This window comes from Ictidomys tridecemlineatus, chromosome 8 (assembly GCF_052094955.1).
Source record: "Ictidomys tridecemlineatus isolate mIctTri1 chromosome 8, mIctTri1.hap1, whole genome shotgun sequence".
NCBI classification, from domain to species: domain Eukaryota; kingdom Metazoa; phylum Chordata; class Mammalia; order Rodentia; family Sciuridae; genus Ictidomys; species Ictidomys tridecemlineatus.
Window position 1 is genome coordinate 12,849,939 of NC_135484.1, and position 5,785 is coordinate 12,855,723.

A 5,785-nucleotide genomic window follows, 5' to 3' on the forward strand; every position below is an offset into this window, starting at 1 on the left:
TTATTCCCATGGTTCCTATGAAGTCAAATGGTTTACAATTTGGTTGAGCCACCCTTAGCCAGGATGACTTTAATCATATATAGTTTATGTTCTAGACTTGCAAATGCACTTGAGGGTTGGCAGTGTGACATGTTGGTACCCACACTACCTATGACTGTGTGACTTTGAGCATGACACTCGCCCACACTAAGGGTTATCTTCTCCTGAAGAGGCATGAAGCATGACTGCAAAACCACAAACAAGGCCAGTGTCTGGATTTTAATCCTGGTTCTGTTGCCTCTTAGCAAACAGGTGTTCAGATGACATTGTGTAGTTTAGTTTTCTCTGTGAGTCAATTTTCTTATGTGTAAAATAAAGTCAAGAGATACATTAACCCAAGGTGTTATGGGGTTAAAAATTAAAGATCAAGTATTTAAAGCATTGCTTACCACTAAGTAAGCACTATACTGGCACTTGCTAAATGGGTAGACCAGCTGCTAATGTTCCTAAATGTTCCTAAATCCTTATGAAAGTCTTAAGGAGTTGGTAGAATTTGGTTTTTCCAAATTAGAAACGAAAGCTTGGAAAGCCTCAGGAATTGACTAATTCAATTAGTGAATTAGGGTTCTCACTTGAGGGTGGAACTGGGGTTTGAGTTCAAAAAGCCGGTGCTCTTACCATTGCATGACCTGTAGCCTTAGGATCCGTTTCTAGTGGAGAAACATACAGAAGTGCAGCATCATGTCAGGACCTGCTCTCTGCAAGTGCCACAAGAACATTGGAGAAGAAGTAATAAATGAAGAGTGAGATCGTACTTGAGTTTTTTGTGGAGTAACAAATAGTATTTAACTGGTGAAAAAGTAGTCACTGTGGGTGGCCAGTGCAGGTTTTGCCTGCCTGCTGTTTACTGTCACCTGACAGGGCCATCTCAGAGGTGAGCAGAAACCCAGACCCTTTTTACGCACACTACTGGTCTCCTGTGGACGAAGTCGTGGTGGAAAAAGATGGCTTGTCTCTGTGTTTTGTACAAGCATGTAAAGGTGACATGGCATAGTCTATGTGGAAGTGCTTTCTATGCCTCAAGATGCCTATAGTGACATTCTACATTCGACAAAAGTGGGGCTCCTAGATCCTAAATCAATGGTTCTGTTTTCACCAGACTGTGTTTGAAAAGCTAACATTTGGAGATGCGTTTGTGGTGAAACATGGACTGATAAAGACGTATCTGATTAGCATCCACAGTTCCTTACTCCAAAAATCATATGACTAAGTTGCAGTATCACCCCATGGAATGTTAAGTCGTATGATACTTTCCCAAGTACAAAGAAATTGCACTTGGGTAACTGTGTTCTGTAATGCCATGCCAATTACTTCATGATGTGAATAATGTGCTTTCTCCTGAGCTTTCTTAAAAAATGTAGTATGTTTGTTTAACTTCTGGTTTCACAGCCTTCAGTGTTTCTAAAGCTAAGATCAAAACAGCTTGTTGCTACTGGAAGCTTAAATTGACTGCAGGCACAGGAGTGATAGGTACGAGAAGGGGATGATGTCAGAAGAGGTTCTGCAAGAACTTACAGGCATTGGCCCTGAAATGGAAGCCATCTTCAGAAGTTCACCAGAAGAAGGTCATGGTCTGATTTACTTTTAAAGTAATGGTCCAACTGCTGAATTGACAATAGCCAAGAGCAGAAGCGGAGATAGCTGGTAGAAAGTTGTTACATTTCACGGAGAAACAACTACCTTTTAGCTTTTATTCATGCACCTTTTCACCTTACTGATGTGACCCTTAGCAAATCGCTACGCCTTTCTGCACATAATTTTTCTCATTTATAAAAAGAGTGAATCAGATCCAAAAGTTTTTTTAACTCTTCTTCCAGCTCTGGCAATATGCCAACTATGAATCTGTACATTTTATAAAAACCAATTTTCCCCAACTTAACAAACTACTGATTATTTTAAAAATCACATTTAATTTCTTAGTCTTTTGGCAGATAATCATTGATTGTTCAATCAACGAGTTCTTGAGAAATTGTGGAGGATGTAGTTAGAATTTGATAAATGCTTGCTGAGTTGAAAAATATAATCAACTAAGTGCTACTGTCATGGTTGTGGCTCTTTTGCCAAAAGAAAAGAGATGCAGGAGAGTATCCAATTTGAAGTTGTTACATGGTTGTTAAGAAACTTGACAGAGATCACAAGCAGGTAATATTTTGTTCAGGTAAAAAAGACTCAGAAAAAAACTCAGGAATGATAATTTATATTTAAATCAGTCAAGCCCAATTTAAATGTTTCAGTATTAGAAATTATTTCAGAATTTGATGTTACTTTTTATTATTACACTAAATGGTTTACAAATTGATTAGTGGTAGTTAACTCATTTAGTTTCTGAGTTAATATGGACTAATCAGTAAATTTTTGATGATTTTTTTTTCATTTGGAGCTATATGAAACATTGTTAAGGTGACACATCCGTCCTTTAGTTTCTAAAAATCATATTATGTAAATTAAGTTAAATTTCAAGTGTGCAAATTGTTGATTTCTTTGGGGATTTTCTCAGCAATTTCTTGAAACAAAATAATTATTTGAGTAAAGAAGAAAAATTTGGAAGAGGTGGTGTGGGCATTAACTTGTTTTATAGAGCCAGATAGGCTCTAGCTAAAATTATGATTCTGAGACTTACTCACTTTGTGACCTTGAGAATTTTTTTTTACTTTTGTTTGAGTCTCAACTTCCTTTTAAGATGTTTATAGTAGGATTAAAAGATCTAATGTGCTCATGTGGTTAACAAAGTGTCCAACAGGCACTCCCAAATACTTTCTGTTATATGTATCAATTCTTTGAGATTCTTTCTTGATGTTCGTTTTTTGTCTTTATTATCATGGAAACAGAATCCTGGAAGAAACTTTAAAGGGGAATTTTAAAGTTATTCTTCTTTACCTAGTCTCAATTATTATCCGGCTGTTTCAGAGGATAGCAATAGAATGAGAAGAGAAATATGAGCTATTTTTAAGTCTAAAATGTTTTTCACATGCTTATTTTCACATCTATTGGTAAAACAAATTCAGGAAGAGTTGAACTGAACAGAAATGGAGTACATCACCTCTACCAGAAGATTTTTCACCTCACATGATATTAATATTATCTCACCTTCAGTTTCTCCTCATTTGCTTTCCCCTATTTTGTACATGTCTAATTTTTCCCCATTTTCTCAACTCCAGAAACCAGAATAATTGCAGTCTTCTCGAATTAATCTTTGGAAACTTAATTTTCTACAAATACAAATATCACTATAACTACATTATCAGTTTGTTGGTGGAAAAGATAATATATCACGATGCTCATAATGGATCATGGTAATGTGCAATAGAAAAATTTGAATAAATTAGAATGCTATATCTATTAACTGAGGGAGAATGATATTAGAAACTGTGAGATGGAAAGGGAGTCATACAAAGTAAAATGAAGGATTTCAAGACTGAGGTAGTTGTTTATTTAATTAATTTGGTGAGTGTTTATTAAGGATCCAATATGTGTGGGCAAATTGTTAAATTCTAGGAATACAATAATGATTAAAATAAATGAAACTAAAATTGTCCTCATTGAGTTTATATCCTAAGGGGGAAGATAATCAACAAAACAAATAAATAGCATAAAACATATGTTGAATTATAAAATGTGCCAAGGAATAAGGAAAATTAAAACAGATGATAGGATACGCAATCATGAGGGAGAGGGTGATGGGTTCTGGAGAGGGGTGGTCAGGGAGTGTCTCCTGAAGACGTGGCTGAGAAAGACTTGAAGGAGCGGAGCATGAGCTGTGTTGTTGTGTGGGGGAATCGGGTCCAAGCAGAGGATACAGAGTCCTGTGTTCCGGGTGTGCCTGACATGTCAGTGGAACAGTTTGGCTTCAGAGGACCCCTGTGGGTGTAGGGGGAGGTGTTACTTTAATTTTCTAAAAAATTCTATTTGTTCTTTTCAGTTATATATGACAGTATACTGTATTTTGGCATATCACATATACACGGAGTACAACTTCCCATTAGTGTGATTTTCGTGGTGTGGAGTTTCGCTGTTCATGTATTCATATATGAACGTAGGAAAGTTATGTCTGATTAATCCTACTGTCTTTCCTATTCCCATCCCCACTTCCTTGCCCTCACTCCCACTTGTCCAATCTGGTGCACCTCCACCCTCCCTCTCCTCTACTTCAGGTGAGTCGGTATCTGTGTGTCAGAAAGAATATTAGGCCTTTGGTATTTGGGGATTGGCTTATTTCACTTAGCATGATATTCTCCAGTTCCATTCACTTACTAGCAAATGCTGTAATTTCATTCTTCTTTAAGGCTGCATAACATTCCATTGTGCATATATACCACATATTCTTAATTTATTCATCTGCTGAAGGGCATCTAGATTGGTTCCAAAGCTTGGTTATTGTGCATTGAGTTGCTGTAAACATTGATGTGGCCATGTCACCATAGTATGCCGATTTTAAATCTTTTGGTTATATGCTGAGCAGTAGGATAACTAAGTCAAATGGCGGTGCCATTCCACATTTTAATGAATCTGCATACAGCTTTCCAGAGTAGATGCAATCCCAACAGCAATGTTTGAGTGTACCTTTTTCCCATGTCCTCACCAACATCGTTACTTGTATTCTTGATAATTGCCATTCTGACTGGAGTGAGATGATTTCTCAGTGGGGTTTTAATTTGCATTTCTCTAATTGTTAGAGATGTTGAACATTTTTTTCATATATTTGTTGACCAATCATACTTCTTCCTCTGTGTAGTGTCTGTTCAGTTCCTTTGCCCATTTATTGGTTAGGTTATTTGGAGTTTTGATGTTAAATTTTTTGATTTTTTTTTATATATCCTAGAGATTAATGCTTTATCTACGCAGTGAGTGGCAAAGATTTTCTCTCATCCTATAGGCTTTCTGTTCACATTCTTGACTGTTTCCTTTGCCATGAAGAAGTTTTTTAGATTGACTTCCTGTCATTCATTGATTCTTGATTTTACATCTTGCACTTTAGGAGTCTTATTAAGGAAGTGGGTTCCTAAGCCACCATGATAAATATTTGGGCCTACTTCTTCTTCTGGTAGTGCAGGGTTTCTGTTCTAGTGCCTAGGTCCTTGATCCACTTTGACGTAAGTTTTGTGCAGGGTGAGAGATAGGGGTCTAATTTCATTTTGTTACATATGGATTTCTAGTTTTTCAGAACCACTTACTTTAGAGGCTTTCTCCAATGTGTGTTTGTGGCACCTTGTTTAGCATGAGTAACTGTATTTACGTGGGTTTGTCTCTGTTTTCTATTCTGTACCATTGGTCTACATGTCTGTTTTGGTGCCAGTACCATGCCATTTTTTGTTACTATACCTCTGTAGTGTTATTAAAGGTCTAACATTGTGATGACCCCTGATTCACTTTTCTTGCTGAGGATTGTTTTTGTTATTCTTGGCCTCTTATTTTTCAAAATGAATTTCATGAGTGCTTTGCCTATTTCTATGAAGGTCAGAACCTTAATAATAATTGCATTAAATCTATATAGCATTTTTGGTAGTTTCACCATTTCTAAAATATTAATTCTGCCTATCCAAGAACATGGGGGACCTTTCTATCTTCTAAGGTCATTTTCAATTTCTTTAGAGTTCTGTAGTTTTCATTGTAGAGGTCTTTTAACCATTTATTAGATTGATTCTCAAATATTTTATTTTCTTAAAGGGTATTGTGAATGGAATAGTTTTCTTAATTTTTCTTTCACTTGATCCACTCTGATGTTTAGGAACAAAATTGATTTACGGGT